The following is a 12,402-nucleotide window of genomic DNA, read 5'->3' on the forward strand; positions in this document are numbered from 1 at the left end:
AACTTGGTCTAGAGGGGCGCCTGGGTGGCTCAGTCAGTTAAGCGGCCGACTTTGGCTCCGGTCATGATCTCGTGGTCTGTGAGTTCGAGCCCCGCGTCCTGCGTCGGGCTCCGTGCTGACAGCTCAGAGCCTGGAGCCTGTTTCCGATTCTGTGTCTCCCTCTCTCTGACCCTCCCCTGTTCATGCTGTGTTTCTCTCTGTCTCAAAAATAAATAAATGTTAAAAAATTAAAAATTAAAAATTAAAAAGACTTGGTCTAGAAACTAGTTATTTCCCCACCTTGATTCCTGAGAGATACACTCTCCTCTTTGTAGCTAGCCAAAAATGATTAGGTAATCCTTCTCTTTTCCTTTTATAAAGTCTTTTCCCTGAGTGAAACTTGAAATTGGACTCCTGCCAATGTTACTTTACAGCAAGACCGTAATAAAAAAGACTGAAACTTACTCATAATTAGGCTGTCTAAAGTAAAGAACCTTTTTAGCAGGGCTCTAATACATTAAACAGTTAATATTTAAAAATTATTTAAAATAAAAACATATTTATGTTATTCCTGTGTTGCTAAAATAAGTTTGTTTTTAAAAAGAAAATGAAAGAAGAAATCACATTTGGCCATGATACATTTTCCTTTCAATAAATTACTGTTTCCTCTTTGCCATGTCGATATGCTATATATTTTCCATATGTCATCTCTATATAAATAACTCAAAATTACATACACGTTTCTCTTCAATATAACCAGAGCGCTCCATGAAGCTCAAGTGCCACCAAACTAGAGATTTCCACCAGGTGAAGGGGAAATCCCTAAGGCTTTGCCGACATAAATTCCACGAGCCTTGTGGGAAATGTAGTCTCAGGTGGCTTTGCCGGGAAGACCCTGCGAAATCTCGGCGGGTTGTTATTCCCGCGCACGCGCAGGAGGGCCCTCCGGAATTGGTCTATGTTCCTCGGCGTGCTTGGGTGCTGAGCTGCTAGTGATCGTGAAGGGCTGCAGGGACAGTTGAAGGGCAAAGACCGGCGTGTTGGTTCATGCAAAGGAAATAAAAACTGTAGGTAACCCCGCTGCACGGTAGCATGTGACTCAGAAAGCCGAGGAAGGACGAGGCTCCCGCTGCCCTGGGGTGGAGTCCAGGTCTGGCTGGGGTGCGGCGGATCTGTTTGCGTCGGTCGCCGTGTTGTAGGTGCTGTGCACTGCGTAGGGAGCCCACGCCTGGGCGTTGAACTGCCCCTCACCTCATTCTAGGAGCCTTTTGACTCTCAAACTGCAGTGAACCCCCTCAAGGTGGCGGAGACGAGAGCCAACACATCGAGAGCCAAACACTGTTAAACACTTTTCAAAGTGCATTTATTTATCGTGGTTACTCAGCGTTAAGTGTCCTCATCATTTCACAGAGAGATGTGGAGTTACCTGCTTCAAAGCACACAGCTAGTAGTAAGTGGAGGAGATGGTGTTCAAACCCAGAGCAGTTTTACCTGAAATTTCATTCCTTTTTGCAACATAATACTCTGAAACAATAAAGTTAGTTTGTATTCTTTCAGAGGAGTGAATGTTAAGTGAATTTCAACCTGTGATCATTGTTTTTTGTTTGTTTGTTTGTTTGTTTGTTTTTGAGAGAACCCTTAGTGTCTCTGCAGGAAGACTGTAATTGAACCTGTGGGTCCTTCTTGCATGTACCTGCCTGTTTCAGTTTCCAGCAGCCCTGGTTAAAATCTACACAAGGCCAACCTAGGGCCACAGATGATTGTGAGTTTACAGTCTTGGGGCCCAGGGTGAAGGTTCCAGTTGCTTCTCTGTCCTCCAGTCTATCTTTTCTAGAAGGAAAGAAGAAAGATTAATTCTGGGAAGACTCTCCTGACCTGTGACTTTTTATCCCATTTCAGGAGAGACAGGAATCATCTTTCATTCCACCTACCTGGTGAGAGTAGAGCTTGACTCATCGCATTATAAGTGAGTGCCTTCAGAGGTGTTGTCCTAAGTGTTTGAGGAGAGAGCTGAGAATTACAGAAAAATGGAGAGTTGGGTGTATGTGGTCAGGCTCCACAGGAGAAGGAAACTCACAGGAGGAAATTGAGGGTATGATCAAGGGAAGGAAGAATCAAGAACTGCTACAGAAGAAATTGTTTCTTTCCTAAACACCTCCTCTCCTCCCCTCCCCATCTGCCTGCCCCAGCCTGTCCTTTCTCTCCTTCTTTCCCCCTCTCTGGGCTCTCACAAACACACATTAGCACCAGTGCATCCCTTTCATTTCCTATTGGTCCACTGGTTCTTTCAAGGCTGGTTCCATACTGTTGGAGTTGTTACATTTGCCTTTTGGTGTACTGATTCCCTCTGTCCCCTTGCCTAAATGCAGAAAGAGTTTACGGAGTAATCACAGACTGGTAGCGCCAGAAGATTTTTTAGGCAACTTCTAGTTCTGCTTCCTCATTTTAAGGAGGAATGAAACTAGCCCGGAGATCGCAATTGAGTGCCTGGAACTAAACGGCTTGTTAGTGGCTAAGTCAGGTGCCAGTCCAGTCTCTGATTCCCAGATCATTGACTTTTTCCTGCCCCACAGTTCATTTGGGCCAAAGTTGCTTAATAAGTTTCTTTTGAAAATGCGTAGCAAGGAGAGAACCAGCACTAAAAGCGGTTCATCCATTAATGCATTCGGCAAACATTTGCTAAGTATCTGATGTGAGCCGGACACCGTTCTGTTGCTTGGTGAGCAAAACAGAGTCTCTTTTCGTGGAAGGAAATAAGCAAAAACCAAATAACCTGTCACCTGGTGGCAAGTGGTATGAGGAAAAGGAGTAAGGGTGTATGGCCTGATGGTGACAGTGAGAGAAGCTGTGTTATATGAGGGGGTCAAGAAAAGCTTCACTGCTAAGTGACATGTAGGCAGGGACCTAAAAGAATTTAGAGAGTGAGGGATGCCTAAGTGGCTCAGTCGGTTAAGCATCTGACTTCGGCCCAGGTCATGATCTCGCAGTTCAAGCATCTGACTTTGGCTCAGGTCATGATCTCGCAGTTCACAAGTTCGAGCCCAGCGTCGAGCTCTGTGCTGACAGCTCAGAGCCTGGAGCCTGCTTCGGATTCTGTGTCTCTCTGCTCCTCCCCCACTCATACTCTGTCTCTCAAAACAACACACTACAGTAAACATTAAAAAATAAATAATTTGGGGCGCCTGGGTGGCTCAGTCGGTTAAGCGGCCGACTTTGGCTCAGATCATGATCTCGTGGTCCGTGAGTTTGAGCCCCACATCGGGCTCTGTGCTGACAGCTCGGAGCCTGGAGCCTGTTTCAGATTCTGTGTCTCCCTCTCTCTGACCCTCCCCCGTTCGTGCTCTGTCTCTCTCTGTCTCAAAAATAAATAAACGTTAAAAAAAAAATTAAAAAAAAACATTTAAAAAAATAATAATTTAAGAATTTAGAGAGTGAGCTGTGCAGTATCCAAGTTTTTCCAGGGAAAGAACAGTCCAAGTAGAAGAAATGTACAGAGATCGTGAGTAATCAACCTTGGTATTTTGGAGGAACAGCAAGAAAACGTAAAGTCTGATAGGATGACCTGTCAGAGAGTGATTGAAAGATTAAAGTAAAAGAGATTAGGGGCACCTGGATGGCTTAGTTGGTTGAGCATCTGACTCTTGATTTCTGCTCAGGTCATGATCCCAGGGTTGTGGATCGAGCCCTGCGTCGGGCTCCACGCTGAGTGTGGAGCCTGCTTAAGATTCTCTCTCTGCCCCTCTCCCAGGCTTGCTCACTCACTCTCTCTCTAAAATAAAAAATTAATTAATTAATTTTTAAAAAAAAATTTTTTTTAATTTATTTTTGAGACAGAGAGAGACAGAGCATGAATGGGGGAGGGGCAGAGAGAGAGGGAGACACAGAATCGGAAGCAGGCTCCAGGCTCTGAGCCATCAGCCCAGAGCCCGACGTGGGGCTCGAACTCATGGACCGCGAGATCGTGACCTGAGCCGAAGTCGGACGCCCAACCGACTGAGCCACCCAGGTGCCCCTAATTAATTTTTTTAAAGTAGATGAGATTAGAAGAGGTGGAACCAAAATGGTGTAGGGACTTATAGACCTTGGCTTAAAGTTTATATGTATATTTGTAAATTGTATATGCATATCTATTTCTTATGTGTATGTGTATATATGTACGTGTATCTGAAAAAGTAATGCTTCATAAAAAATTTAGAAAGTACAAGTATAAAAGTTATGATCCTGCTGTCTTTACAACCATAAATAATAATTATTTACATTTTGATATAGGACCGCCAAGATTGTGTGTCTCTGGGTGCATATTTAAAAAAAAAAAAAACACAGGGAAGGATCATATTATGTCCTTTAATGTACTTTTTTCACCTACAAATATAAATGGAAACTCTTTCCATAACAATATCTTTCTATAGCATTTTTAGAAAAATCAACACCATATTAACGGACATTTAAGCTGTTGTCAGTGTTTTCATATTGTAAGCAATGATGTGAAAACATTACTTTTTATCTCTCCTTGCCTTTTTTATTTTTAAAAATAATTACAATTTTATTGAGTGCTTACCATGTGCCATATATTGTTCTTAATGCTTTACATGTATTGACTTAGTTAATCGTCATAAAAATCCTGTGACGTGTATTATTGTTACCAGCATTTTGCAGATAAGAGAAGTGAGATACAGAGTGGTTAAGGTAACTCTATCAGGGTCACACTGCTAGTAAGAGGAGTAGCTGAATTTGAACCCAGGCTGCCTGGCTCCAGAGCCCAAACTTTAATCTTGGTATCCGTCCGTTTTTATTTCTTTAGGATAAATTTCTGGGTGAAAAGAAATCCTTAGATAAGAAATTAACAATAAGTTGTAATATATCAATGGGAAGAAATGTATACATCTACCCAAGAGAGCACATCCTTGTCCAACTTTCCTATGATCATAGCAGAATTAAAAGTGGACAAGTTGGTGGGGCGCCTGAGTGGCTCAGTCAGTTAAGCGTCCGACTTCGGCTCAGGTCATGGTCTCACGGCTCGTGAGTTTGAGCCCCGCGTCGGGCTCTGGGCTGACAACTCAGAGCCTGGAGCCTGCTTCGGATTCTGTGTCTCCCTCTGTCTGCCCCTCCACTGCTTGCACTCTGTCTCTCGCATTGTCTCAAAAATAAATAAACATTAAAAAATTAAAAAAAAAAAAAAGTGGACAAGTTGGTGCTTCCAGAATGTGGACTTGTGTTACTTGTTTGAATAATCATTCATTTCATTCTTCAGTAGCCTATTCTAGCAGGCATATGAGTACTGTACTTATTTCTAGGCTGGAAAAGCAGAGAAATCCCCCTAGTCTTGTTTTCATAGATCTGCGTCCTTTCCCATGAGCATCAGAAAATGACCAATTTCTAGGCAAGACACTTATCCATCCGTCCACCTGTTCATCCATTTATTCATTCAAATTTCACTTTGTTTCCTAGTGAATTTGCAGTGACTTACAAGAATCCATATACTGCAATGGGAAAGTATAAATATATAAGAAACAGGAAAAATATAGATAGAAATTTAAATTGAACACACACTTAGAAAGCTGATATGAAGGTCATAGGGTCTGCACACTAATGTTGAATGCAAATGTGTGATTAATCAGTCAGAAAAAACATAGCCAATCAATGAATTATTGGCCTTGTCCTAGAGAATAAGGCATAACAATTCCATAGATAAGGTTTGCCTCGCATGTACTATGAAAGAAAAAATTTGATAAGTGTTTATTATGTAGGAGATTTGTTATAAATGCGGTAGAGGTTTTCATATGACCATTTTTGGTGTCCTTTTTATCTAAACATACATGAGGCCAAGGCCATGCTCAGTGAACTTAATATTTTCTCTTTTTCCTTCTCTTCCTCTGTACCTCCCCATTATATATGAATGTATATATATGTGTGTGTGTATATACATGTGTGTATATGTGTATGTAGTGGGGCAATTCGAATATGATTTTGTTGTCTCACAAATTTTAATTCTGAGTCTAGTACATAGTAGTTTTTAGTTACCCTGTATAACTTATTGCAGACTGAGAACAATGAACAGAATCAGAGCAACTGCTCTGAATCCCCTCCACTTCCCCCAGCGGTACCCACTACAGGTAAAAGACAAATGTGCCGTTACAGGGATCGGTGACATTCCAGGATGTGGCTGTGGACTTCACCCCAGAAGAGTGGCAGCTGCTGGACTGTGATCAGAGAACCTTGTATTGGGATGTGATGCTGGAGAACTTTAGAAACCTCACCGCAGTGGGTAAGGACAGTGGGTGGTAACTAACTCTTCACTGTAACTGAGCATGTACTCATAGTGCCCTTCCTGTGGGACGTGTGGACATTCTAAAGCATTACGGAGTTTGGCCCTGAATGTCAGTGGTCACAGACTCTTGATCCCCTTTGAGATGAAGCATAAACAGAGAATGTGTGTTTATGCTTCCACCTCCCTCCTCTCCTCTCTGCCCGGGCTCCTACGCTGCCTGTTTTATGTAGGTCCTTGCTTTGTTCTCTTAATTCCCCAAATCCTCATTCTTCTTCCTTCCTAAATGTGATCGCAGATATTTTCTGTGTATCTGGCTCTTACAGTGTAGTCAGATTGTGTGGTTTTCAGAAACAAGGAATGAGGTGAGAGTGTAGAGTGTTGCACTAATCTTGATGGAAGGGAATCAAATCTCAGAAATAGTGAAGAACCATCTTCTCCCCATTTCCCTAACAGTATTATTATCAGCTGACTTAGCCTTGTAGGGATTTGAGCTTGGCATTGATTTTGTTACATCGGACAAGGTTACATTGACTTCATGGTAACCATCAGAATTGACCTTGACCTCAAAATATATAAAGGCAAGTGTTGCTATAAACTAGAAGCCTTGTGTTTCAGGTCCCCAAAGTTAATAGAAATCATAAGTGTGGAAACCAAAATGGAAACTTTGAGTTGAAGGGTGTGGTGTCATGGGCAAAGCAGGGTTCTGGAGAGTGTGGTATCTAGGAAATTGAAAGAGGTTGTAAAAAGCAGTTAATTTTCAGGACAAAGTCATGAAAAGTGGTAGAAATAGCTGATGATAGACACAAACAAAAATTTATGGCTGGTCTCTCAAATGTTCCTCTGGGCCCCTCCTTGTGTTCCTGGGTATATGCAGGCTTTGGGGGTTGATCCTAGCTGGAAGTGGGAGTTGGACAGTTTTATACACAGAGGCCTCAGCCATGATTTGGATGATTTGAGAGGATATAGGAGTGTGCTTACGGATAAAAGGGAGTTAATGGTTTCATAGTCATTTGGTGGTTGTGTGCAGGGGAAGGAGAAAGAGAGTTATATGAAGGAAATTAAGAAGATCCTACAATAATCTTGTTTCTTTTAATTTAATGTTTATTTATTATTGACAGAGAGAAAGAGAGAGAGAGCATGGGGGAGGGGCAAAGAGGGAGACACAGAATCCAAAGCAGGCTCCAGGCTCTGAGCTGTCAGCATAAGAGCCAGACACAGGGTTCAAACTCACGAACTGCGAGATCATGACCTGAGCTGAAGTCAGTCGCTTAACCGACTGAGTCACCCAGGGGCCCCCAGGATAATCTAGTTTTTAGATGTCGTTGGCCTTGACTCTTATTAAGCTTCTCCAAACCAATCCACATCTTCTCATTTCCCCATGCTACTTTTATGCCTTGCTCCTCTGATTACCCTTTAATTTCTCTGACATGGCTCTTCTGTTCTCAGAGCTTAAAACTTTGTGTCCTTGTTAAGAGTGCTTTCTAACATCATCCTTTGTCATTATAACTTTACCTTGTTCCCGTTTCACCGTCTTCCACAGGTTGGAAAGTCTTGTTTATAAATAGAAAAAGCTATTTGTCGGGGCGCCTGGGTGGCTCAGTCGGTTGGGCGTCCGACTTCAGCTCAGGTCACGATCTCGCGGTCCGCGAGTTCGAGCCCCGCATCGGGCTCTGGGCTGATGGCTCAGAGCCTGGAGCCTGCTTCCGATTCTGTGTCTCCCTCTGTCTGCCCCTCCCCCATTCATGCTCTGTCTCTCTCTGTCTCAAAAATAAATAAACGTTAAAAAAAAAAAATTAAAAAAATAAAAAAAAAAAAGAAAAAGCTATTTGTCATTATTGTTTTCCACAAGACCCCATTTCAGCAATTTGTTCTTAAAGCCCAGGGGCAGGGCAAATACAAATTTCTTTTGTTTTGCTGTCCAGAATGGGGAAGTAGACTCCAAGAGAGATTTGTGTGTGTGTGTGTGGTAAAAAAACACAGAATATGAGATCTACCCTCTGGACAGATTTTTATGTGTACAGTACAATTTTGTTAACTGTTCGCACATCGTTGAACAGCAGATCTCTAGAGCCTTTTCATCTTTCGTGACTGAAACTTTGTACCTCCTGAATGACAACTCCCCATCTCCCCACCCCTCCCAGCCCCTGGCAACCACCGTTCTACCTTCCATATCTACGTGTTTGACTATTTTAAATTCCTCATATGAGTGGAATCTTGCGGTATTTATCCTTCTGTGACTGGTTTATTTCACTTGGCCTAATGCCCTCAGGGTTCATCCATGTTGTAGCTTATGATACAATTTCCTTCTTTTTTTAAATAGTATGTATGTAGATACTACATTTTCTTTATCCCTTTACCTTAAAAAAATTTTTTTTTAATGTTTATTCATTTTTGAGAGAGAGACAGAGCGCGAGACAGGGAAGGACAGAGAGTGAGGGAGACACAGAATGTGAAGCAGGCTCTAGGCTCTGAGCTGTCAGCACAGAGTCCGACGCGGGGCTCAAACCCACAAACTATGAGATAGATCACCTGAGCCGAAGTCAGCCGCTTAACCTACTGAGCCACCCAGGTGCCCCATATCCCTTTACCTTTTAATTGACATTAGATTGTTTCTAACTCTTGGCTATTGTGAACAATGCTGCAGTGAACACGGGAGTGTAAACATCTCTAGAAATCCTGTTTTCACTTGTTTTGATAAATGTCCAGAAGTGGGATTTCTGGATCATATGTTGGTTCCCTTTTTGGTATTTTGAGGAAACTCCATAGTGTTTCCCACAGTGGTTGTACCATTTTACATTCCCACAAACAGTGCACAAGGTCCCATTATCTCCATGTGTTTGTGCCAATACTGGTTATTTTCTGTTGTTGTTGTTGTTGTTTATAATAGACATCCTAACAGATGTGAGGTGTTCTCTTATTGTGGTTTTGACTTGCATTTCCCTGATGATTAATGATGTTGAGCATCTTTTCATGTACTTGTTGACCATTTATTTGTATGTCTTCTTTGGAGACAGGTCTATTAACGTCCTTTGCCCATTTTTTGCTATTGAGTTGTGGGGGTTCCTTACAGATTTGAGATACTAACCTCTTACCTGGCAAGTGTTTTTTAAACATTTTTTTCTCCCATTCTGTAGGTTGCCTTTTCACTTTGTTGGTTGTCTCCTTTGCTGCACAGAAGCCTTTGGATTTGATGTGGTTCCAGTTGTCTGTTTGCTTTTGTTGCCAACGCTTTTGGAGTCATTCAACAACTCTTGCCAAGACCAACCTTACAAAGCTTTCCCCCTGTGTTTTCTTCTAGGAGTTTTACAGTTTCAGGTCTCACATTTAAGTCTCTAATACATTTTGAGTTGATTTTTGCGTGTGGTGTAAGATTAGGGTCCAATTTCACTCTTTTACATGTGGATATCTGGTTTTCCTAGCACTCTTTGTTGAAGAGACCATCCTTTCCCCATTGTGTAGTCTTGGCTCCCTTGTTGAAGACCATATATGCGTGCGTTTGTTTCTGGGCTCTCTCTTCTGTTCCATTGGTCTAGGTGCCTGCCTGTCTTTATGCCAGTACTATACTATTTTGATTAATGTAATTTTGAAGTAATGGTTTCAAGTCAGGAAGTATGAAGTCTCCTGCTTTGTTCCCTTTCTTAAGAATGTTTTAACGATTTGAGTCCTTTGTGGTTCCATATGAATTCTAGAATTGTTTTTTTGTATTTCTGCAAAAAAATACCCCTGGAATTGTATTGAATCTGTAGATTGCTTCGGGAAGTATGGACATTTTTAACAATATTAAGTCTTCTAGTCTGTGAAGTCAGTTTACTTGTCTTTAGTTTCAGCAGTATTTTGTAGTTGTCCATATACAAGTCTTTCACTTCCTTGGTTAAGTTTATTCCTAATTAATTCTTTCTGATGCTGTTATAGGATCGTTTTCTCAATTTCCTTTTTGGATTATTTGTTTTAGTGTATGGAAACACAACTGATTTTTGTATATTGACTTTGCATCCTGCAACTTTGCCAAATTTGTGTATTAGTTCTAAATAGGTGTGTGTGTGTGTGTGTGTGTGTGTGTGTGTTCTTTAGGGTTTTCTACATATAAGATCATGTCATCTGTGAACAGAGATACTTTATGCCTCCCTTTCCAGTTTGGGTGCCTTTATTTCTTTTTCTTACCTAATTGGTCTAGCTAGGGCTTTAGGACTATGTTGAATAGAAGTGGTCAGAATAGGCATCCTTGTTGATATTATAGACTTTAAAATTTTTCTTTTCCTAACATGAGATTGGAAAGAGTAACTGGGAATGTTTAATTTTATACCTTTTTAGAAGTTATCTGCTTACTTGATGATGCACTAGAGAGACAGGAGGGAAGCAAAGACAATTTTTTGAATCAAGATATGTTCACCTTCAAGGAAACACTGACCATGAAGAGAGTCCAAAATTGTAACCTGAGTATAAAATGTATTTATTCAAGACAAACACAACATAAATGTGAGTCAAATGGAAAGAGTCTGCAACCTAATTCACACTGGCTTAGTTATAATAAAAGTTATACCGGAGAAAATTCTTATGAATACAAGGACTGTGGAAAAGCCTTCAAAAACAAGTTTTGTCTTATTAGACATGAGAAAAAAGCACAGAAGGAAAAAAAGCTTTGGCTGCACTGAATGTGGGAAAGCCTTCCAAAAGAGGTCTCATCTTGTTAGACATGAAAAAAAGCATACAAGAGAAAAAAACCCTTTGAATTCAGTGACTGTGGGAAAGCCTTTAACAGTAAGGGGCACCTTATAGCCCATCAAAAAATTCATAGTGGAGAGAGATCCTTTGCGTGCAGTGATTGTGGGAAAGCATTTGTGCACGAAGCACAACTGGTGGTCGGTCCCCCAGAGACTTCACACTAGAGAGAAGCCTTATGAATGCCATCCGTGCGGGAAGTTGTTCACTCACAACTCCTCCTTTACCCAACATGTGAAATCTCATGCACTCGAGAACTCGTTTGAATGTAAGGAATGCGAGAAAACCTTTGAGTACAGTTTATCCCTTTATAAACGTTCTAGATTTCATATAGGAGAGAAGTCCTACAGATGTAGAGAATGTGGCAAAGCCTCAGTGCTTGTCACGCATCAGAGGATTCATACAGGCGAGAGACCCCACGGGTGTACGAACTGTGGAAAAGCCCTCATCAAGAAGTCACATCTCCTTAAACATTACTTAACTCCTACAGCAGGGCAACAAAACAAATGTGGCGCGTGTGGGAGATGTTTTAACCGGAAGACACATCTCACTGTCCATCAAAGAACTCATAAACACATGGGAGCTTTGTGAATGTGGGAGAACGTGCAGTTAGCCTTTTAATAAAGCAGCAAAGAATTAATAATGAGAAAAAAAAACCCACCAATTGGATGAATGTGGAAAAGCATGTTCTGAAATTCATATTCTGTAAGTGGTACTGCTAATTTTATTGAGAAGATAACAGAAGATTTTGAGTTTACAAGTTGAGAATTTTACTGCATAGCATAAAACTGAAGAAGTTGTAAACAATTTCAAAATCAAGGCATCAAGCTGACTATAATTACATATATGTATTGCCCCAATTTATGATTTTTATACAAGTTATACAAGTGCATTGCTTAAGAAATTTGTATAACCATAGGTTTGAAATATGTGCTACGCACATTACACGAAATTATATCTGTTATGACGATGGTTGCACAGCATTGTGATTGTACTTAATGCCATGAATTACTTAAAATGGTTAAAATAGTACATTTTATGGTGCGTATATTTTATTGCAAGAAAAAACATATAAATAAAACTTAAAACCAAAATTATGTCTGGTAAAATGTCTGGTAAACACCGTCATTGTCTCTTCAAATCTAAAATCACCATATGCAGAATTGCTAATTATAAGTGAAATCAGTGCCTTATTATGTAGAATGAAGTTCAGTACTATGAATTTTATCTCTGACCATTTCTTGGCACCTGTGAATAGTAGTGGAGGTTTTTACTGAGCCTTCTGGAGCCTCCTTTTAAATAATAGAAGTCAGGGACAGTGATGAAATCTTGCACTGCCTCTGCTGAGCTGAAGACATTGGGTAATATGTTTTCTTGTCTGTGCAGAACACCAAAGCGTGTGTGTATGTGTGTATTTAATCCTGATTAACTGGATA

The 12,402-nt window shown here is 40.9% G+C and overlaps 1 pseudogene; it reads left to right on the forward strand.

Annotated features, from left to right (window-relative positions):
• The first annotated feature begins 952 nt into the window (after positions 1-952).
• On the forward strand, positions 953-12,008 carry LOC122227248 (annotated as a pseudogene).
• The last annotated feature ends 394 nt before the right edge of the window (positions 12,009-12,402 follow it).

The sequence above is a fragment of the Panthera leo genome, chromosome C1 (assembly GCF_018350215.1).
Source record: "Panthera leo isolate Ple1 chromosome C1, P.leo_Ple1_pat1.1, whole genome shotgun sequence".
NCBI classification, from domain to species: domain Eukaryota; kingdom Metazoa; phylum Chordata; class Mammalia; order Carnivora; family Felidae; genus Panthera; species Panthera leo.